General features: G+C 48.2%; 1 protein-coding gene across 8 annotated transcripts in view; it reads left to right on the top strand.

Moving 5' to 3' along the window:
* Positions 1-23,740, top strand: part of FHL3 (four and a half LIM domains 3) — a 177,640-nt gene that overhangs the window by 146,265 nt on the left and 7,635 nt on the right. For 2 of the 8 annotated variants that reach the window (XM_075114567.1, XM_075114566.1), the window contains exon 2: positions 795-871. The gene's annotated coding sequence lies outside the window, so the exon portion shown is untranslated. Of the gene's footprint in view, positions 1-453; positions 872-23,549; positions 23,691-23,740 lie in introns of those variants that run through there. The other 6 variants (XM_075114568.1, XM_075114559.1, XM_075114564.1 and 3 more) reach the window with 5 other exon arrangements.

Below are 23,740 nucleotides of genomic sequence, written 5' to 3'. Positions count from 1 at the left end.
CGGTGGCGCCGTCTCCATGGCGACGGCGGGCCCCGGTGCGCTCCCCCGGCCCGGCCGAGCCCCGTCGGGAGGGCGGCCGGGCCAACCCGGCCCTCCCCGCGGCGGGAGCGTCTCTGCCGGCGCACGGCGCTGAGGGCCCGGCCCTCCGGCGGGAGTGGGCGCGGGCCCGGGGGTGGCCTGAATTGTGTTGTCGAAGGGACCCCGTCGGGGACTCGTGGGCTCTGGCTCGCCCGGTGTGGCCCGGGCGAGGCTCTGACCGCAGCCCCGGTGGCCGGTACGGCCTGCCTCCCGCCGCCCAGTTCAGCCGCGGGGCTCGCTGCGAGCTGAGCAGCGCGGGGAGGGAGCCGGCGCTTCCAGGAGGGGGAGCCGCAGGGCCGGCGGGGTCAGCTCCGCGGGGCTGCCCGGTGCCCGGCGCCGGAACCGGGGCTTCCCTGCGGGGCGGCGGCTGGTGTGTCCCTTCGCCCTCCCGGAGCCCGCCGCTGCCCCGTCCCGCCGAGCGGCTGGGAGGCGCGGGCGGGCTCGGCGGTAGCCGGGCCCTGGGGCGGCCGCTCGGAAGCGAGCGGGGAGGCGAAGGGATTAGAGCCGGGCTGTCTGCCGCGGGAGGGGGCCCCGCCAGGCCCCGCCGCTCCCTGGGGAGCGCCCCGGGGGGCCGAGCACAGGCGGAGCGGCCCCCGCCGGGGTGTTGGAGCGAGTGCTCGGGCGGGGCGGGCACCGGGCGGCCGGGCCCGCCGCTCCCCGGCCCCGCCCCGGGCCGGGCGGGGCTGGGCTGGGCGCCGCGCTGTGGGGCCGGGGAGCCGCGCCGAGCCGTTGCGGAGCCTGCTCATCGCCGGGGCGAGCAGCGAGCGGGGCACGGCCCCGGGACGCCGAACGGGTGGGTCGGGATGGGCGGTGGTGGCCGGGGTGGGAGCGCTGCGGGCGGCGGGAGCGGGAGCCGGGCAGGAGCCGCCGCTGCCGCCCGCTGTGGCTCCGCAGCCCTGGGCGGGTCGGGGCGGCGGCGGCGGGGGCTGCCCCGGGGAGCGGGAGGGGAAGGAGCCCCCGCGGCGTGTGTCCCTGGCGCCGTCCGGGCTCGGGGCGTCCCCCGGGACCCCGCTGGGTTTGTGTGCCGTTCCCCGCGATGTAGCTCGCTCCCAGAGCTCCGCTGCGGTCGGGGCTGGGAAGCGCGGCTTACACCGCTTTCTAAAAGGGGGGGAGAAAAAAATCTTTCCCAGTCTGTGAAGTTGCAATGCTTAAGCTGTGTCTTATTAAGAAAGCTCTGAAACTTTACCCAACCAATAAATTCGGAAATAAACTTAAACCAAATGCTCAGACATAATATAGAGACATTTTCGACGCACCCTGAATGGTTGTAATGTTTCCAGAGAATCCAAGCGTAGGTACGGGGAAAGACTACTCTGAGCCTCACTGGTTTTTTTGTGTGCGTGTGTTAAACAAAGGCGCAAAAGTCGTAGTTTGAGTCTTGATATTAGAGATAGCTCAGCATCTTTTCAGAATGTTTTTTTACTGAGTAGTGCTTCATTTCAGATTGTTATGTTTTCTCACAGGTAATGTTTTCTTTTTTGGTTTCCAGTTTTGTTGTTTTTTTGTAGTTGAGGTAACGTTAATCACTTTGACTCTTTCATGAGAATACATGGAAATATTGGATGTGTTTTATAGTTAGGCTGGGTGAAGCACGGTAGAAGGAATTACTCTGCGCTGACTCAGAGCTCAGACAGATGACATATGATGGTGGTTACTTATCCTCACCATGCAGGCTTTGATACGGAGGTTTCTCTACTTAGTTTTGAATTAAATGTGTTCACAGTTTCCCAGTTTTGAAAATCATAAAGAAACCTTTCCAAAGTGGAAAACCTATTACAGGAGCACAGGGAGGGCCACCCTAGACCAGGCCGAAGGTCTGACGGACGCAGAATCCCAGTGGCCACACGGGCCACCAGTGAGCGGCCAGGCAAGAGTGCAGGGCCACATCCTTTAATTTTCTGACTCCTCTACCAGGCATCAGAAATCTTCACCTCTTCTGATCTGCTGCAAATGTGTCATTGTCAAATGTTCCTTTACTGTTACTTTTTGAGAAGCGTTTTCTTAGATATTTCATTAGGAGTCTCTCATATTTGAGTATGTCTTTGGCATGAGTAATATTCTCCTGGTGTTCACAAAAGTGTTGAAGCTGCCTCATTTCCCTAATTTGCTTTGTCAAAATGTGGTTTAACCTCCCGACAGGCAGGCCATCAGCAGGCCAGCAGGAAAGGGGAAGTCTGACATTTCTCCTGTTGTATTTTTGTGTCACTTTCTTCCCTTTTCCTAGGATGGAGACGGTATGGTTGCCGCCTCGTCTTGCTGGCTACTTCGTTACAGGCGCAGAGTTGTGAGCCTTAGTTTAATTCTGACCCTGCTAGGTCTGTAATTTTGTATACTTCTAAGGCTGGTGGCGTAGCATAGGAAACAAAAATATAGGCAACGTGGATAGCTGTGGGCACTAATTATAGCGGATGCTCTACAGCGAAAAGTATGTTTTGGAATAAGAACTCCTTAAACCTGTACATAGGGAGTGGTGGGGACATGCTGAAGGCAGAGTGGTGTTTGGAAACATCCCAGATTTCACAGCAGGAGGCCCTGTGAACAGTTCCATGGTCTCAACTTCTGGAGCACTGTCTGTCCATGTGGGATGTTTTTGAGGTGCCTCTTGGTGCAAAATCTGTGCATCTCCCTGCCTGCAGAATAGCATCCAAAGAGCTGAGCAGTGACTGGTGTGCTGAAGATCAGGCTGTTCCGAGGTCTCTGGGAGGACGGTAGGTCGCTGCCGTTCCCTCTGCAGGATCTGCAGCCATCTGCAGCACGTCTGCTGTCAGCTCCGCTTCCTGTTCACCTGGCAGTTTGTTTTTGAGCGGACCCCGAAACAGCCATGCTGCCTGAGGACACAGCCAGCAGCGGGGTGGCTCAGGTCTCAGAGATCATCATGGGGAAGAAAGGCAGGAGTCTTTTTCCTGGCCGGTGTCGTCATGGTTGTCATGATCACACACGCTGCTTTTCCTGTAGAGTACCAACCTTGTGTGGCTATGGGCAGTGTTCACTGGTCAACAAATTTCTGAGGGGTATGAGCTCAGTGATGTTCTTTTGGGTTTAGGACCTAGCAGCTTTAAGATGGAGGTGAACCCTTAACTGATGGAGCCAGGAAAAACAACTCCACAGGCAGGTTACTGAAATTCCCAGTGCACCAGTTTTGGAAGCACTTTGTTCTGTTCACAGCCAGGACTCGCTTGCTCTGTTGATTGCTCTATGAGAAAAGATGCTTTCTACTGTGTTCCTAATTGTGCTGAGCTGATGCTGTTACGTGGCCTGCTGTTTTTTGAAATGCCAGCAGGAAAATTGAATAAATTGATTACCCTTAGTGCTCAACTGACTCCCACCCTCTCTCCCTGGGAAAGGACTTTTATGGCAATCACAGCACTGATACACAAGACTTTCCCGGTGGCCCGCTGGGGTCCTTGTTCATGTCTGTGGGATTTTCGCTGTCCTTGGCTTGCATGAGGTCATGCCTGAAGAGCCCTAATTGCATCAGTAGCCTCAGGAGAGAAGCGTGAGTGTAAACCTTTTTGCCTCTGCCTCACCTTCCAAGTAAGAATGTTTCCATAGACAAAGAAGGTGTTTACGGAAAACTGGGGACTGGCTGGCTGGTCTGAATAAAAGCCAAACTAGACAAACAGCTTCATAACTTCTTGTAATTGCTCAAGTAAGGAAATAATTTCTTCTCTGGTGTTAATTATTCAGTATCCCTGTCAACATCTGCTGTTCTTGGATTGCCTGTGCCCACCATGGAGCACCCAGCTTGGTCTGGCAAGAAGGTGGTGTGAATTATACTTACAGTTTTGCTGAGCATTTGACTCGAATGCAAGCTGTAACACCTCATTCCTTAGGGGACCTCGACTATTTCTGCTGAAGTAACAATAATTTCGATGGCCAAACTAGAAAAGTTCAGAGAGAACTTGACAATATTTTGCCTAATGATGTCATGAAAACAAATGTAAATGTTTTACTCTTTTTTTTTAAAAAAAAAAAAAAAAGGCAGCTGTAACAATAAATAATAGCTGCCTCTAGGAAAAGGAAAAGGTCGGTTGTTAGGGGGCAGAGAAACTTTACCAGTATTATTTAGTCTTCAGATTGCTACCAAGAGTTCAGGGTCACTTCTAAAGGATGGGACATTCAGGTATGAGGGCTGAGAGTTTGCAAGCAAAGGGATTCAGCTGCATGTGCTTTGTTGGTTTCCACGGGGCTGGGGTCCTACAGCGAGACTTGGCAACTTTGTGAAGCAGCTGCTGTGAAGCTGCTGCAGCGTTCTCCCTTCTGCAGTTCTTCGACAGAGAGGAGGTGGCGTTTCCCATGAATGCTGATGCATGGTTACTAGACTTCGTCCATTAAGAAGCAGTGTGTCTTTAGCTACGGTTGGGAAGAAAAATGCTCCATTCCGCGGAGATGTAGTTGCTGAGAAAAGTCCTTGGTCTTTGTTTCTTCTTTTCCTTCCGTTTTGCACTGGTTTTGCCAGGTGTAAAATACAATTGTCAGCAGTTTACAGGGAGGGGGAGTGTCAGTTTTCCTGTTGAAGAAAATATCAAGGGTCTGATTGTGAAAGGAAAGGGGAAACTGAAGAATGCCACATGGCTTCTACCTTCCTGTATTTCATCCTAGCAGAATTGCCTCTGCTGAGTGACTCACTTTGTGTCTGTTGGTATTTGCTCAATGGAGAACAGTTTTAACAAATGATTCTGCCCTTACTCAGCAGGAGCCCAGATTGTCCCAGGCTTGCAAGTTGCAGAGTTATTTTATGTAAAGCATTTTGAACTTCTCAGAAAAACCCAAAATCTTAAATCAGCACCATGGATAAATATTAACTCTAGACCCTTCTGATTGGTGTCACCTCTGGATGAAAGTTTGCTGATGTTTATGCCCAACCTGCCCAGTGCTGGTTCTGTTCAGGAATATAAATTCTCTTCCAGCGCCAACCTGGTGGCTGATGCCAAGGACATAATTTAACTGCTTCCTAACTTAGTTTTGAACGTCTGAGCTATAAGCCAGAGGAATGTGCTGTATCGAACCTGGAGCTGTTAGCAACCTCCAGTGTCATAAATCCAGCAAGTGGAGAAGCCAGTGCAGGTGACTGGACAGCTGGAGCTGTTTTCTCTACGCACGGGGGGGAAAGGGACCTCTGAATAGCTCAAGGAAATGCTCAGTGTTGTTGGAACGGCTGTGGATCTGCTTCCCTAGTGCTTCCTTCAGCACATGTTACACTTGACCCTGCCAGCACTAAACGCCAATAGGAGTCAAGTCATTGTCCCTGGTGGCAGATTAAACTGCTTGGCCATTGTTGAGAGTCCAAAATTTTCCTCTCTCACCCTGTTTAAATGACTGCTTGGATGTGCAGCCAAAGTAAACATGAGCTAATAAAAAATGTAGAGATAACAGATACAGACTAGCTGTTGTGGACTAAACAGGCATGCTGGAGCACAAAGATGTCTGAGCTTTGCTTGCAACTTTTCTGCTTTAGTTTGAAGCTCAATTACCTGAAAAAGAGGTGGTACAGATCAAGTATAACTTCCTTTCTATTGCAGTAGCAGAACTGTATTTATGTGTGTCCTTTGAATAAGAAAGGGATCTCTCAGAATGCTGAGGTTCTAGTGCCTGCCTTGCAAGTTACAGTGTGCGAACCCCAGGCTAGCACTTCCTCACTTGAGAGCTGGAGGTGCTGTGGCAGTCCATGCAGCTTTGGAATACTTTCCTGTATTTCCCCACAGTCTGTTTCCTTGTTGGCAATAAATGCATTTTCAGTTGGCTTTTTACTTTTTCATTTACTCAGTACGCAGCCTGTAAAGGCCCTTGCTGTAAGATAACGCTGAAATCGGTAGTCTGCGGGGGTTTGTAAGGAGATGAGATATCTACGAGACTATCAGGAGTGCCTAAACTTATGGTAAAGGAGGGAATTAGATTGGGAGAGGGTCAAAAATCTTTCCAGTGTGAAGCCACTGTGACGTGGTAGGGGTTGGATTGTCCCTGTATTCCTGTGATGCAGCACTGTTGAATTCTGCATTGTGTTACAAAAAGTGCTGGAGAGGTACTATAATTACTTGGATATACAACTCTTTCTTATTTTTTTTAAGTGCTTGTATGTTGGTAGCATACGTAATCACTGTGTGTCTGATGGCTGACTTGCTGACGTCCTTTTGCAGGGGCTTTCTTTGCTTCCCTCTTCCTGAGGCCCGGGTTGGCATGCCTTTGGGACAGTGCGGTCGTGCTCTCTGTCCTCCAGCTCTTTTGGAGTGGAATGGCAAGTGGTGATCAAAGGGTTTAGAGAAACTAAGGGCTGAGAGCGTGATATGACTTTAAAGGCCTAAAGGCTGCTGGGCAATAATTACCATAAATGATGCAGACAAGTCCAGATCTAGGAACAATTTTTCCTCTTTCATCCCAAGCCAGTCGTGGCTCATGCTGACAGCACACCTGGAAATGAGGTAACTGAATACTCTGCCCACATTGTTCAGATTAGCTGGGGCTTGGGCACAGATGTAGCATGTGTTTTCTCTGCTCCTGGGCAACCTTTGTTCTCCTGCAGCCAGGAATTCTTACCAATGAAATGAGACCAGACAGGGAGCTTCTCTTCCTTTCTCGGGAAAGACGCTCCTAAGCCACCTGTGGTGTGACTTCCCTGAGAAATACACTTTCCAGATGCAGAGATCTTAACGCTATTGAAGTATGAGGCAGAAATACTTCCCATGCTGTCTGAACATGTTATTTAGGTCAATTGCGAGGAAGATGGCAATGTGAATCAGAAAAGGAGTTGGAAGAGGAGGAAAGTTGCTAGACAGCACCTTGACGTCCCCTGCCAATGCAGGATTTTTCTCTGCCAGCGCAGAAGCACAGTTGGAGATCACATTCATGGTCTTCTGTGCTCTCTGTACGCTCCTGTAACTATGAGTAGCTGGACTGGAAATGAAAGAGAAGGCTGCAAACAAAAGCCTTGCCTTTATCACTCGGCATCAGCGTACCTATTTCCTGGTGTATTAACTAACCTCTCCGAAACAGAGAGAGAGCAAGCAAGGTCTCCTCCTTATCCCTCTGGAAAACAAGATACATCAGAATAATTGCTCTAACTCCATCCACTTTGGGCAAATGAGTCTTCCAGAAGATGCTTTTGTGGAGGCACAGTCATCACGTTTTTGTAGCAACTGCTTGCTGGTGGAGTGCTGGCCGAAGTAGCCGGGATGATTGTCCCACCAGGTAATGGGCAGGCTGCGCCTGGAGCGCAAGGGGTGCGCAGGGAGTGAAGCAAAGCCAACAGCCTGAGTGCGCTGGGCGGGTGTTGGGCTGAAGGGATGTCAGCGATGGTGGGAAACCTTCTAAAAATGTCCCGTTGGGCAGGGCTTTGCCGAGCACTCCGCTCCCCTTCCCAGAGGAAGCAGCCTTAATTTACCCGTTGCTCTGTAGAGACCCGTAGGCTAAAACAAATTATTCTTACGCAGTAGAAAACATTGGGACTAACCTTAACTGATGAAGCAATTTGCCAGCTTTTAGCCTCAAGGTCCCTAGTCCCTCAGGGCTTTCCAGTGTAATGACTTGGGTCGGTTTCCCAGAAAGATTCTCTTGGATACGTGCTGTTGGCAATACTCTGGCTCGTTACTGGCCGTTTTATTTTTCCAAAAGCCAGCTCTTGTTAGGTTCGTTCTCACAGCATTGTTTTCTTTCTAGAAGAAGCTTTTGCTGGCTCTCCTAAACTATCGCATGGGAATTGCTTACTAGCTTAGATCTTTTTTTTTTTTTTTGTTTTGACCCAAAGCTGCACTTCGCTCCCCTCTGTAACACTGCCAACATCATTTCCAGTCTCTTTTAAGCATATGTTTTTCAATAATATCTAAACTCTTGGCTCCGAATAACTGCCTTAGAGAGATTCGTATCTTTTAACAAAGAAATTGAGAAGCAAATAGTGAGAACAAAAGCAATATCTTGAGAGCCTGTAAGACTATCCTGACCTTTCCCAAAGGCCTCAGCCTAGACTTCAGCGTTCAGCTAGCAGATGGCAGAATTAGGGTGGACTTTGGTTTGTGTAGTCCGCTGCCCAGGCGGTGTGTTTGCTGGAAATGTGCTCTGCACGTGGTTGCCATTTGGGCTTGACTGTACTACTCTTATAATCTCCAGGGAGCTTTCTCTCGCAGAGCTCATCTCTGATGGAAGTCGTCTTTGGCTGACCTTGCACTGAGGCTAGTATTAGCACTGTGGATTTTTTGAGATTTGACAGCAGCATTCTTCACAGGAAAAAAACTGGCTTGGGAAATGTTTTGTCCTGGCTGGGCAAGAAGGCATGCCACATGCCAGCTGCGTTCTCCAGGTATCCATCTGGGTATGTGGTATGAAACTAGAGAGTGAGGAGGTCACCATTAACGTTTTCAAAGCTTCAGGAGAAAGTGCTACAGGAATGCAATGGCCTTCAGAACACCAACTGAAAAATTGCTTTTGCTTTAGATGGGAGAACTAGATGTAGAGGTGGGAAGGACATTGTACAAGGCCATTCAGGAAATTAGCGGCGGTGGGAGTATACCCCGTATCTTCAGGGAGGCTGTGTCTGATCTGCAGAAGTAAAGATTGATGGTTAGAGGATTGGCATCTTTGGAAGCGAAATTTCTCTCCTAATTAGCATGTTGCTCAATTTGGGTTGCAGGTGAGTTGAGTTCCAGTTGCTCCATGTGTTTTTATGAGTCTGTTGCTTGTTAGTGCATGTGACTGTATGAGTCCACAGATTGCGGCATCTCCCTGGGACAAAATAGCAACAGGGTTAAATATATTTGTTTTTGTTGAGTCTTCAGCTACAAAGTTTTGTGGCAGAATAGCAGAAGCGTGTAAAGCTGATGCTCTGATGAATGGTAAATGGGACTATCTACACTTAGGTTTCTATCTGCGTTGATTCTTCTGTTGTACTGCAGTAATATCATAGATGTGAAGGCTGCAAATTTCAATTAAATTTGTGCAAAATGGCTTTGGGGCAGTTTCTGCTTGGGTATCTTTGTTGTTGTCCTTGTAAATATAAAACCTGATGCACTAGGCTAAAATAATGCAATCAGAATGGATTTTCTAGAGATGTTTTCTAATCCCTCTGGACTGTGATTCTTAAAATATATATTCAAATGTCCGCTGCCACGCAGGCAGAATGAGGGCTCCAAATGATGTGAATAGCTGCTCTTGGCAGCACTATTTATCAAAGTAGTAGGTAAGTTGGATCCTGTATGTTCTGACCTGCCCAAGTTGCAGGTCGTCCATTTGCACCAGCTGCTGCAGTGCCCTGGAGAACTTCCTGCATTGCTTTTTGAAGATTTATATACGCAGGGACAAAAAAATAGATCAGAAGACCCGCATATGCCATGAAGATCCTCTCCTGATACTACGTGCTGTGTAGCCACCTCTTCCTCCAAGCCATTTCCAGCTGGCCTCGTCTCTCCATGCTATTCCAAGGTTTTTCCCTTTATTTGCGTGAGTGAGCCTGGGGTTGTGGGGTTCTCTTTTGCTCATGCTTTGGTAGGGCAGGCAGCTGAGATGTGTTGAACCTGGAGCTAAGAGTCTCAGAATTGCAAGGGAGCTAACCGACAAGCGGCTGCTTACAGAGGGCGGCGAGAGTCAGGCGTGAGGGTCCTGACAGGAGGCAAAGTCTTCATCTGAGTCTAAATGAACGGTCTGCTTCTCAGGGGAACTGAGCTGACTTTGCCTGAAATCAAGAGAATCGGTAGATGCTCAGCATCCCTGGAATTGAGAGGCCAAGACACAGGATGCCAAACACAAAAACAAGGCAAGAACAAAGTGAAAACCCGTCCCAATCTCTGTTCTGAGGCTGTAGCGGCTCTGGCTCAGACTCACAGCAGTCCGGGTGCGGAAGGGTATACCCCCGCTTGAGCGGCCGGTCCAAGGAGCTGTGCTGTCCTGCGGGGAGCAGGGTGCTCTGTTTCCGTGCACATCGTGCGCTCACGGACCTGTGTTCACTCCTAAATCTCACTGCTCTGTGCTCGAGGCACTTTTGTGATGGATGGCTGAACCTGTGGCACCCGTTTGTCTCCTGCTCCCTCCTGACTGTCCCAGTCCATCCTTAGTCAAAAGTCTTGCTCTTTCGTCGGCCTTGTGCACTCTCCAGCTGTGCACCGGCTGGAGCTCGCTTGTTGAGGCTACTTTTGACACAAACTCGCAGGAGAATTTGTGTGATGGTTCCAAAGAGGCTCCCCTCCACCTCTGTCCTGTTGCAGCTTTGTCCCTTTGTTCCCAGGCTCCTGCCTTTTGCAGCCGGCTTGGGCTCAGCTGGCCAGCCCTTGTTCAGCCAGGCTCTTGAGAAATCTTAGTGGAGAGTTAGACCTGGCAGATGGAGGCTGTTACCTCATTCCACAAAAATGCTTTGTTATTGAGAAAATGGAAACTGTCTGAGGTTTGGGAGCTGAATAGAGTCATTGGTGTCTGTTTTAACCGCAGTTTGGTGGTGGCTGCTGAAAGTTCCCCTCTCCAAGCATTCCCTTTTCCTACACCCATAATCTTCAAGTCATCGGAGAGCTGCAGTGATTTAACTCATTAGCGGAGCAAATCCTGAATATGGTTGCATACTCTGCAGAAACTTTGCTAAAATCTCAGCGTCTTCCAGCAAAAGGAAAATGGCTAGTCAATAAATAACCCTTTGCAAACTGTTGGCCAGAAAAGTGATCCCTATGGATACTAAGCAAATTCAATTTTTTTGTACAATCTCAGCTGTGCCTCTTGTTTACTTGATTTTTAAAAAGCTGTGTTAATACTATGCAGGAACCTCTTGGAGAGAAAAGGCATGCATGGAGGCTTATGTTTTGTGATTCTTTAATACAGATATCTGAAGCCCAGTTCTGAAGAAAAAGATCTTTTCATCAGTAACTTTTAAAAGTAGATTTTGGCACTGGGGATTTGGGAGCATAGGAGAAAATAAAAATAGGGATTGAAGTATTCCCATGCTGTTTTTCATATTGCTGTGAATAATGACTTGAGTTAGTCAGTACAGAAGAAAATTAACCTAAATACAAGACTTGTTTTAGTTAAAAGATATTTGTATGCATTTGTGAAACCATGGCATCTGATACCTCCTGCTGAGAACACTGCCTAAGCATTATTCACCAAGCACCCTAGTAGAGCTGAAAGCAGCAGTGTTAGTTTTTTTGGAAATAAAATGAACACTTTATTTATGTATTTTTAAACTAATGAATCTTAGCGGGCCAATGAATGTATTCCAGCTACTACAGAATGTTTTTACATGACTAAATATTTTGGTGCATAAAAAAACCTAGAATACTGGAACCACAAGATATTAAATATTTAATTATTACCCCAGAACGTAAATATGACCTTGATATTTTGAATTTGTTTACCCAAATTTCAACTGTTCACTTTGAAATTAGCCAATTAATAGTTTGGATCTTGTTATCTAGGAAGAAGAGTGACTACTCAGCATCTTGTCCAACTTTCTTTAAATATCAGGGTGGGTTTCAGTAACAGGAATTTGCTTAACTGGAGAAATAATCCCAGCTGTTTCAGGCAGAACCCAGGATCAGTATTTTAGCCGTAATAAACTGTTTCCGTTCTAGATCCCTGCTTTCTGTGGGTTTACAGTGTAACCATAAAAATCCCTTCCAGGCTGAGCTCTACCTCCTGAGGTCCTTGGCAGGTTTTTAACGTAAAATGCAAATGGTAAAGACCATTAGCAGTTGATTTTCGGACTGTATTGTACCAGTTTAGAGCCCATTCTGGACACATGTTGTTCTTGTAACTGTAAAGCAGCCTTGTTTCTGGAATGATCCAAGCCCACAGGATTTCCCTCATGTGAGTGGATCAGAGGTTAGGTAATTTCTGTTGTAGTTCAGATCTGTGTGGCTGCATTTCCCACTAAAACAGCGTGTATACTCACCCAGTACTGCTGGTGAAAAATGTCTGGGCTTAAAGGCTCTTCTAAAGAAACAAAAGAAATTGAATAATGATATAAAAAGTCTATCTGAAAGGCCTAACTTCAGCATGGTTGAAGACACAGAGGAATTTTTGAGGGCCGCGTCTGATGGCAGCAAAAAAAGCGGATCCTGAACATCTCTGAGTGCAAGGACTACTTTTGTCAGCATCACAATCCCACGTACTAGCCTAAACTGCAGATTTTTGCCAGGCCTTGACCTCGCCTTGGAATTCCACTACCCTCATTTAAGGAAAACATGGCTTTTTCTAGTCTCACAAACAGACAGTTTGAACTGGCGCGTAACTCCAGGTGCTGCACTGCTCCAGTGCCTTCTTCCAGCTCGGCATGCTTACTTCTAAAGCCCAAAGTTTAAATAGTGGGAGTGACTAGCAAAGGCACAGTGTTACTTGGTCAAAAGATCTGGAGTCTGGATTAACTGTACTTTAACTGCACAGCCCTGTGTCTGTCTGTCATAGGGTGGTTTGGGTTGGAAGGGACCTTAAAGATCGTGTCCTTCTCTTCCTTCCTTTTCCCCCTGCTTCTCACAGAGTTCAGTTCAAGGAATCTATTTGGACGTAGGTCTGTAACGTGCATTAGCGGGTGTGTTGGTTTCCAGGCTGACAGGGGTATGTGCTGCATCTCAGAAGGAGAAGAAAGATGGACAGGGACTTGGATCTTGGTTCCATTTTTAGTTCCACCAGGCTTGCCTTGTGCCAAAGCCCTCCGAGGTGCAAATCCCAGGAGGGAGATAAAATAACTCCCTGCCCTGCAGGTGTTATAAGGGTAAATAATGTTTTTGCTGGTGACAGCTGTTAGGGAACTGAAGAAGCAACAATCCTATGAGAGGTACGGGGTGTCAGATCTGTGGAAACTGAGTGCTCTTGCATTTATGGTCTTGCACTGGGTCATCGTCTCTATTTGTGTTATCTGCAGTGGGGAGTTGGGGAGCTAAACTGCTTTCCAAGTAAACAAACTAATCTTTAGTTTGTGTCCTTAAATGTGGATTAGTTATCCTCATCTGCCTCTTTTCTCAGCACATGGAAATTTTTAAATAGAAAAGTCAGCATTTAAATTTTAATGCGTTTCAGTGGCTACCTTTAACTCAGTGAACGCTTCGTATCCAGAAAACTGCTGCGATGTCTAGCTCAGAGGGTTCTGGAATATGTAGAGTAATAGTGGTACTTACTAAACAGTCATTAATAGCAAAAAGTACAGAGGGTGTTGCATGTAACTGAGCCAAGAGAAGCTTTATTTCTAGTATTCCTCAACCCTGAGCAAACATGTAAATCATAGGAAGATTAAATGTGGCCCATTGTGCTTGTATCAAAGTCTTGGATGCATCGCTTTTGGAGAGCCTGAAGAGCTGTGTGTGGAGAATCACACATGCACTTCAGACCACATGCGCAGACTGTATCATGCTTCATGCTCTGTGAAATAATGACTCAAAGCACTTATTTCATTATTCCTTTGTTCAGATCCTTGATAGCTTTGAGTTTTAATTTTAGAAGAAGATGCAGAGCAGGACTTTGAGTAAGAGTGGAAGAGGGTAATCCAGAGATTCTGAATAACTGGGCCCCAGGTAGATCATGCCGTTTGAATAACGCTGACCCTTTCCAGTGGAAATCAAGGCGTTCTGCTGCTTGCCCTGCTTGCCTCATTAGCACCTGACGTGGTAAGTCAGGCTAATAATGATGTTCATTAGCTTTTCACTTTCTGTTAGTTTTGCTTGTTCTCTTTTTTTTTTTTTTTTCCTGTCGTGGTGATGTTGAGAAATAGAAAGGGTTTGGCAGTGAAATATATCTACACAAAATTGGAATCGGAACTCTTATGTCCCTTATGAAAATTTGGAGTAACTTGAATTGTAAGTGTCCAATTTCCAATCACAAGTCATGACATTTAAACCTCTAAGAAATGCAATCCCTGTGCTGATGTCACCCTCTGGTTTATGATGTGACTGCTTTTGTTTCTGGGCAAGCACTTGAGTGTTTTGCTAGTGAAGTGATGATTTACTGGCCAGAGTCTCCTGCTGGTCGCACCTGCTCTAACTGTCCGGGGTGTGAGTCACTGGGAGAGCCACCCTCGCGCCGCTTCTCACGGTGCCGCTGCGCTGACTGTCAGGCTTTACCCTGGTCCCTCACGTTCAGCAATGCAAGGTAACAGAACTGGTCTGGGTTGTTGTTGCCAGGGGTTTGCCAACTTGGGACAAATAGCTCCTAAATAGAGCATTTTTGTTCTGGTCGGTTAGGAGAACAGAGGGGGTGTTATTAGGGTGTTGGTGGTGTCTTGTTGCAGTGAAGCCCAGGATCCTTGAACTGCCCGGGCACGCAAACAGCTTTGGAAGATCTTTCCATCTACTCAGAGAGCAGGTTATGTTGCTTCCTTTAGTGATTGAGTGTGGAGCATCTTCTCTGCAGCAAAGAAATGGGGTGTTGCTTCATATCTGCTGCTTTGGGGGCCGAAACATCAACTCCTCTTGGTCTCTACCTGAAAGTCGTTATGAGAGGAGCCTCTGTTAGTTAAAATTCTGACCTTTGGGTTCCTTTTTAGTCTGTGACAAATCTGTTTCATGTAGGTTTCCTTGTAAATCTCATATTTGAATGAGAGAATGAGGGTCTGTAAATGAGCCACAGACCTGGATCAGGGGCTCTCTGATGTTCTTCTCTGTTCACGTGGGGCTTTTTCTGTAAATGAGCAGCAGTTTTCCTCTCTCTGTGAATTTTTAGGCACAGGCCGCACATGTGCTTTACCGAGCCACCTGCCAGCAGCAGCGCTCCGTGTCACACAGGCTGAAGCGCTGCCAGCGAGGTGAGCAGCAGCACCGCTTCAGAAACGCACACATCCAGCGAGCAGGGGCGTAGGTGTTGGGAACGCAACGTGTAGCTGTGTGATATAAAGGCATAAGCTTTGCGAGCATTTGTGCCCCTTAAAATAGCAGTTTCCGCTTAGTATTTTGGATGTGGCACCAGTTTTCCCTTTCGTGGGTACCACCAAAGACTCTTTATCTCAAAGTGTGGCAGCACAGCATGGCAGGAGTTGGAAAGCATGTTACATCTTGCAGATTTCTTTTTAGTGCTTGCAAGGAGTCATATCTTAGAGATTTTACATAAAATATGTGGCAATTACAACTGATGGCTTCTATTATTTAAAATGTGCAATACTTAAGAGTAATTTTTGAAGGTGCCAGTGAGAAATGCTTTAACAAGGAGACTGATTTGAAGATAACCAGCTCTGTATAGTAAAAGTAAATAACACCTGATGACCGGATCACCTAGCAGAGAAAGCTCCAGCCACAGAAGAAGAAAACTTGGTCCACTTCTACCTTGGCAAGGTAGTGGCTCTTTATCGAGCATATATAATTATATATATGTTCCTTTTCCAGGTTAGGTAGTAAAAGAAGAGGTTATCTTCCACTCTGAGCGATCGCCCGTCTGTCCCCGTTCTGTACGTTCTCGCACCCTCAAGGGCTCAGCCACGCTGTCCTTGCAGAGCGCTACCCCTCTTCAGGAGGGCTGCAGCTGGCACATGTAGCATCTCCCCGGCAACAAATGATCTTAGTTTTGTTTCGGACCACAGGCAAGCAGTTCTCGGATGGTAACCTGAGACAATTTGTCTTTGCCAGGATTCTGTCCTTCCCCAGATTTAGAAGCTGCTCACATGCTGTGGGCTACAGATCTGTAATTGCCTTTGCTTGCAAGGGACACGAGCAGCTGTAAAAAGTACTTTAGACGGGGACTATCCTTCTCATGCAAATAAATAGCCAGTGCAGGTGGAGGGGCCCACAGTTAGAGATCGGGATGGTGGGAGAGGGGCCGCTGGGCAAGAGCTTGTGTGGCACACAAGCGTCACTGCAGTGTCCCCTGCACCTTCCTGGCCTCCTCTTCCTCCTCTTCACTCTGCTGATTTTGCAGATGGGTGGAGAGCCCCGAAAGGCACAAAACTGCCAGGGTTACAGTGCAGGTTACCTTTCTCCGTCAGGATATCTGCTTATATGTAAGAAACCAACTACAAATGCTCATGTTTGGGAGACAAAGAATCAAATCAGAAAAGGGAATATTTTGACCAAATTCAGTGGGGGGAAAAAAAATCACTTTGCCCTTTAAGTAATAGGCGTGCATTAAATAAAACGTGTCTGGTTTATATGTCTTCTCCTTCTACTGTAAGTCAAAGTTGCTTTGTTTATTACAAAAACCTTAAGTTGAGCGGAGCCTTAATCAGCAAAAGAGCTGCCAGGCTTTCTGGAGAAGGCAGTTAATAAAGATTTGGGCTCAGACCACGCGGGTTTGCTTTTCAGCATGTGAGCACAAAACACGCACGCTGTGACTGCATCTGTCCCCTGCAGCCTGTCCACGAGCTCACGTGCATGCTTGTTCAGAAGCAAGCTTGAAGCAGCCCCTTGATTGCCTTTATGTGCAAAATAGAGAGGTAATATCTTCTAAATACCTCTTATTCAAGGACTACGAAAAGCTTTGTAGACGCTGACTTGAAATATGTGTCACGTCTGAAATAAGACTGGCTTCATCTCCAATTTAAAAAACAGCTGCCTTTAAGGGAAAGAAAAGCGAAAGCTACAGCATAGGGCTAGGATTGTAAGAAAACTTTACAGAATGGAAATAGAGCGGAATTCCATCATTTTGCAGTGCTATCTGTACTGAGATGCACAGACCCCGAGGACTAGCAACTGCAGCAGTCAGATTATTTTTCCTGCATATAGGCTGTGATGTCTGTTTGAATTGCAAGATTCTTCTGTGCTGAGCAGATCTAAGATGAAGGTAAATTGGCCTCAGTGTGCAGTTAGTCATTTCCTGTCGTGCTTTCGTGTTTAAATTCTAGTGTGCTGGATATGGCTGTTATTTCACGGGGCAAAGAGATTTTGAAACACTATCGCTGGAGTCCCGGGTTTGCAGTTGGATAAGCAGTTAGGCATTTATATGGCTATGGGCCAGCTTTGCTGGGTTACATGGGCATAAATCAATTCAGTACAAAATTAGACTTTCACTGCTAGATTATAATCCCCACAACACGCTTATTCTTCAGAATTGCCTTTTTCTTTCTGTAGTAGCCAGGGCATTATAAAGATCTCGCTGGGTTTCTGCATTTGGAAGGTTTAGGTCATCCCTGGCTCGTGCAACAAGAGTTCTGTCTTTTGAGTTGGGGCATGGCTGCATTTTCCCATTTGATCTTTTCGGTCACGTGTTTGTTTCTGGAGAATACTGAATATGCATATATATTCACATCTATATAGAACAGAATACTTTATGCAGGGACCCTGTACCTTGGGCGAGGTTATAATTGCAGTGATGTGAGGCATTACAAGGCTGTGGCACACAGAGCATGCTACGGCAGGCAGGTAACACGAAGCACCTTATTACCAATCTGAAGTTTTGTGTGCATTTATATACACTCTGTTCATGACTTCCCTGACGAAGCCTCATCCCGTTATGATTCCTTCCTGCCACCTTTTCCTGTCCATTGCTTCATAATGACACGGGCAAAGAAGGCTCACAGGTAAATTATACCACTTCTAAGCAACAGTCGTTTCACTGTCCAGATTAGCTTCTGCCTAGACCTGGTGTGAAAGCTGGGGCTTGGAGGCCAGCCACTTCCTATTAATTTGGTTTGTATGGTTGATGGCTATCTTTAGGGTTTGTTTTGTGTTCTTGCATTACTGTTTATTGCCAGTAGGATGATGGTTAATGTATGGTCTGCTCAATATGTCTGAAAGGCCTGTTCAGCCCTGTACAAGCAACAAGTTCCTCATTCTTGCCCAATTTTCTAGTTGAAAGAGGAAAAACTAAGGGAGTTTGTGGATTTGAGATTGGCAGACTCTCATGATGTGATTTGTCAAGCACCCGCTAGCTGATGGCATTTTTGCCAGGGCTGTTGAGGCTGAGACACCACAAGCAGATGGGAATGGGGTGTGTTCCCATGTTCGGGATGTAGCGACAGCTGACGGTGCGGTCCAACACTGGCAGCCTCTTCGCAGCGGCACTGGAAGTGCTGCTGCTGGGCTGGTGCCGTGCCCACGGGCTGTCACAGACAAGGAAAGCCCAAAGATCGTGTGCACTCAACTTCAGTATGCACTCCCATTTTTTATATCACTGTTACCATAATTGAATGGGAGCATATTCTTCTCTCAAATGGGACGGCTGATGTGCTTGAGAGGAGAAGGGAGCAGGAGTCCAGAAAGCGATCGGACACCTGACGCTTGCTCCTTTTTAAGAATTGATACGAGCAGCCATTTCCCTGGACTGTGGTTCCCGTTCCCCTGATCACACCGAAGCTCCTGTGATCAGTCACACTCCCTGAAACTTGGCTCCAGCATCTTTCTTCCTATTATGGTCACCCTGGCCATGTCTGCAGCTGCTGCCCCGCAGCCAGTTACGAGCTTCAGTAGCAGACCTGCCTGGTGCAAGCTGTTGCTGCCAGCAGGCTCCTGCTCGGCCCGTGTCGCACGTGGCTGGGGAAGGTACCTGTGATGTGGAGCTTGGGCCAGGCTGCCTCTCTCCTCCCAAGCCTCTTCAGAGACCAGCCAGAATCTCTCCTGGCACGTTTTTAAGCCAGATGGGTTTCTTAACCATCTGGTAAAAGGGACTTTGTTTGGCTGGGGAGAAGTTTCCGATGTGTTCATATCTTAGTCCTCTGCTCTTAGACTTTCTCCTTTAGTTAAGCGGTCCGTTTGAATCATAACGGGTCCAAACTGCCCAAACGGTTTCAATTCCTGACTTCCTGTTGAGTGTGCAGAATTTTCTTACTTTGTATACATTTTGAATAAGATTAACTGCTGATCTCTTGAGCAAACGTTCAGTTTTAACGTCAGCAGGATGACACAGGCTGCTTGTTCTGAATGTGTCCCAACAGCTCTGCTGCTGTTAGCAAGCTTCTGCGTTGTTCAGAACCTGGAATAGTTAATTAACTCTTACAAGTGTTTAGTAATAAATTTTTAACTCTGAAATCGTTCCCTTCTTTCTTCCTGGGCAGGGTTTTTCACTTTATGGTTGCATAGTAGGGACTCTTAAGCTTCTTCCTCTGACCCTGGTAGAATTAACTTTCCCAAAAGAAAATAAGTCTAGAGCAAGGGCTGAATTGTCTGTTGCCTTTCTCCTTGTCAGCTTGCACTCTGCTGTCACTCTCTCGGGGTTTTGGAAGGTGGGCAGGCTCAGTGAAGACAGGCACCCACGGGAAGCCTGGCATTTGTCACTGGTGTTGCTTGAATAGATCTTCTGTTTCTCTTCCTCCAAACCACGTACCTTGATGCTCACTGTGTGGATAGTTCAGCTCACAGCTGGATGCAGGGGACCTGCTCAGATAGGAAGGATGTGGGGAGGAAAGGGACAGGAGTAGCAGAAAACCAAATGCAAAGCAAGGTCTTGGCCACAAGAAATTATAATTTGAATCTCAGATGGGCAAACCCCCCTGGTTTTCCACTGTAGCATGGAAAATTGGATTCCCCTGCAGCTGCAGCCTCATTAAAAAGAGATTTTTTTTTTTTTCTGTAAAGGGTAGAGAAGGGACAAAAGTCGTCACAGTGTGCACAAATACTGACTTAGAGCTTTGTCCCATTACCTTGTATGGGGTTGCTGCTTTGTGAGAGCCTGACTTATTAGGAGCAGGTTTTCCTTTCACACAGGAGAAGTTTTATGTTTCCTTATCTTAGGAGAAAGAATAAGGAATTTAGTACTAGAGGAAGGAGGTCCCTGAACTCATTGGTGTTTTGAAACAGGCACAGTTTCAGTTCCTTAGGACCCTGAACTTCCCGACAGCCCCACGCCCCCAGTCCACAGGCACAACAACTCACAGCCTGGTGGCGTCGGGATTTCTTGCAGACCCAGCCATGTCTACTGGAGACTCTGTAAGCATGTCAAGGCCAAAGCTATTTGCATGTGCAGATACCTGACTCACTCTCAAAGGTTTGTTGGCCTTCCTGAGAAACCTGACTAATCATTTATCGTAATTTAAAAATATAATTTAAACTTCAAAAAAAATCATTGCTGCTTTCCAGATCTTTTGAGTATATCTGCTCTGGCAGAATTCAGCAGGTATTTAGATGAGGCATCAGTGGTCATTTTCGTCCCAGAACCAGCGTTGCTGGTGTTACAAGAAAGCATGAAAGTGAGCCCAGACTCCTGGAGACAGTGCCTCTGGGAGATGCACCCTGTCACCTCCTCCTCCTCTGCAGAATAATGCTGATATAAAAAATAAATATTACCATTCGTATTCTGACATGTCACTAATATATAAAGTGATAAAGATGCTTCCTGTCTCTCATCCTGAGTGTCATCCTGTTGTCTGAGGCAGGGGGCACGTCTTATTGCACTTACCAGAGTTGGGCTTGGTCTCTGTTAGGTCTTCCAGTGCTCTTGTTGCACCTGTAACTCACTCTCCACCCTCTCCTCTCTGCAGGAAGCTGCTTTTGGGTAGGTCCGGGCTCCGCGTGCCTGCCCTGCGCAGCAGCCTCCCGGGCCCTCTTGCCCCGTGCAGGCAGCGCTGCGCGCGAAGGCACCGCTTGGCTCCGGCCGTGGCGCGGGTCTAGCGTGGGGACGGTGGCCGTGCCCCGCGCCGCAGTCGCTTGCCGTTGCTCACCTCGGACCAGGGGCGACGCGTCGGCCACGGCTGCGCAAACAGCGCGTGCTTCCTGCAGGGCGCCCGTGGGCATGCTGCGGGCTGACCTCAGGTGAGATTTTCCCAGTTTAAGGGTAAGATCAGACGTTTATGGGACACTTGCGGTTTTAGCACTTATCTTGGTCTATATGCAGAGCTGCCAGGAGGAGTCCACGTGATGTGGCTTTGCTCTTTGCATGGAGAGCACCTCAGTGATCTCTTCTGGACTTTAGCAAACCTCAGTTTGTCACGCTAAGACTGCGTTAAAGTCGTGCAACAATCTAGGTGTACCTTGTGATTTGTAACACGCTTTAACAGTACAAGTTAGTAGTTTCTGCTGCTTCTTCCTCACAAAGCTGGCATTTTCAGGAAACTGCCTCCGTGGCCGAGCAAGGGTGATTCTGACAGCGCTTATCACTTGAAATGCAGGGTGTTTCCATAGAACTGTGCCAGCCATTTTGCTAATTCTGTTGCAGAGCCCAGAGCAGCCCATGACTGCTCTGGGCAGGTTGGTCTGCCCATGCCTGGGGAAACGACTGCAGTGCAGCTTGCTCAGCACAGCTGGGTACACGCACGTGCGTAAGCGCAGCGACCCAGTGGTGCAGGTGTGGGGGCTGTGTGGCCTTACACCCAGCTGATTCATTTGCCTCCTGCCGCCTCCTCCGAGGCTGACTGTAAGAACCAAATTTCCCCTACATGTTGAGAAATGAACTTGTCCCACTGTGCTGGAGATGGGGGAGCTGCCAGGTGAGGTCCGGTGGCTGCGCTGATGGTCCCTGCAAGGACTCTGCTCCTCGCTGCACCAGAGCCCCCCCGGAGCAGCCCTTCACGCTTGAGATTTCCAAGCTGTCCATGGGGAGGCTTAGGCTGGAAGGCGAGATCTGAAGGCAGGAAGTGACTCAGTGGTGCTGTGAGCAGGCGGGTGAAGGCTTGATGCAACACCGCTCCCGAGGGTGCTCTGTGCAAGCTGGGTCCGGCCGGGTTACCCTGACGAAACATTCGGCACCTTTCTGGCAAGCTGCCTCCAGCCTCTCACCCCAAAGCAGGATCTCCTTTAACAGCAAATGGGGGTGTTGTTCGAGCTGTGCCAGGTCTGCAGCTGCGCTCGTGGGTTTGGGGGCAGAGCAAGAGGGTGCAGACAGAGGCAGCAGCGCGAGGAGGTGCAGAGCGGCCCACGCCGTGCCCCAGGCAGCTGGTCCCGGGGAGCCTGGGCTGGCCGTGCCAGCCCCCGGCTGGGGCACACAGTGACCCTGAGCAGCTCCGCAGAAGTGGTGTCAGGAAATGTGGGCTGAAAACGTTCCCAGCCTCACGGAGGGGCTGGAGCAGCTCCTCGGAGCAAGCAGCTGGTTTCCCTTTTAGGGTCAGTGGCTGGCAGAAACAATTTCACGCAGATTCCAGGACCCATAATGGTTCTGGAAAGCCAACAGGAACAAAAAGTGTTGTTCTCCTCTCCTGACCTTGGAGCATGTTGAGGACTGTCTTCCAAAGCCTTGGCCCTGCACAGTTTCATCCTTACATGGGGAACACTCGCCTGTCCCAGCGAGGTCGTGCTTTCTCTTCTGCATATCCGTTTAGGTGTAAACTACAACCGCACAAGCTGTGCTCGGAGCAGCCCAGGGAAGATGAGAAATAGGCAGGAACCTGACAGTCAAAGGGAGGTCTATTCCTGTGTCCTGAAAAGATTAAGTGTTTCCCTAGGTATAGCCTTACGAGTTGCTCGAGGACCACTTCATGGAGCAGCTGGTTGTGGCTTGACACCTAACAACAAACTGGTGTGAAGTTACACAGGGTTATAGGTTCACCACGTACACAAGACCTCTCGCTGAAGGAGTTGATTGTAGCCTCAAAAGGCTGGTTAAACTCTTAAGTGATTGCATGTAGCAGAAAGCCTGGCCCTGGACAGTCTGTACTGGCTCCTTTGCATAATAGGTCCCCAGTTTATAGGCACTAAAATTAATGTAATAATCTCCTGGGGCTGTTGCTAAGCCATCTGCTGTGTTGCTGCGGACAATGACACTGGGGTGGTGTTAGGTGCATGTTACTCTCTAATTAGAAAGTGGACTCTGCTGTGTGTCCTTGACAAATTGCTGACCTTTCTCATACGTGAAGCTATTCTGAGCTCTGTTCCAGACTGATCAGATTTGCATCCCAGAGCACTTTAAATGTTGTTTGTGAGAGGAGTTCCTGTTCCCAAAGCTGTTTGTTCCTGGACATGGAGAGGAACGGAACTTCCTTTCCTCCATGAGCACAGCCCTACCTGTCAAAGCAAAAAGGTAGGCAGCTGGCAGGTGTAGATGTGTTTATTTTTGCCCTCACACAGCCAGAGAGACAGCTGAGAATAGCCCACATCCAGCTCCACTGTCCCTGCGTACGAGGGACCTGCTGCAGTAGACCTTGTCCCACAGAGACCGCAGCCACCTGGTAGTGGGCAAGCAAGCACTCTGTAACCGGAATCCCATCATTTTAGGGCAACACCTTGGCTGGTATGTGAAGGTGTTAGTTACATCAGCTTAGCACACAGCTAGTGTTTACAGGGTGGTGCAGACTGCAGAGTATGAGCACATGCTAATTAGCGTGCATAGTGAGTGCCTGTGTTGTGCCTTCTAAATCTGAGCCTCAATTAAAGTCTTTTTTTTAATGCATTTTAAATTGAGACAATTTCCAGGCTCCTCATTACAATTACAGTAAGAATTTGGGGGATTTGTACTATTTCTTTTACTCTGTTTCTTTTGTCCCACCTTCCTCTTCTCCGTGAACTTGGTCTCCAGCAGTGCCGTGGCCTCGGGGGCGAGGATGCAGAGTTTGCTTTGGCGTTGCACAGGGCTTTGACACCCCTGCCAGCACTGCATGCGGGACCAGAACAAAGACAGCAAACAGCTTATCTAATACAAATAACACTGAGCAAACTTCCTGGGCCTGTTCTTTTTTCTGTGGAAAAGGCAGTGCGGAGTCTGATCCGTATGCTCTCGTTGCAGTCTCAGCCACGTGACGCTCTGGGGACTTGCTCTGCTGGCAGCCTGTGCATCTGCCAGCCTGCTTGGGGCTCCGCAGCCTGGAGAGCGGTTTGCATGGCTGGCAACGGACATAGGCAGACTCTGGGGAGGAACTACTCAAAGCAGAGGCAAGCACGGCATCCTGCTTTAAGGTCTTCCTCGGTGTATAATTTTCAGA

Source organism: Phalacrocorax aristotelis, chromosome 20 (genome assembly GCF_949628215.1).
Source record: "Phalacrocorax aristotelis chromosome 20, bGulAri2.1, whole genome shotgun sequence".
In the NCBI taxonomy this organism is placed as follows: domain Eukaryota; kingdom Metazoa; phylum Chordata; class Aves; order Suliformes; family Phalacrocoracidae; genus Phalacrocorax; species Phalacrocorax aristotelis.
Note: the sequence above shows the minus strand (reverse complement) of the source record. Positions and strands in the feature narration are given on the sequence as shown.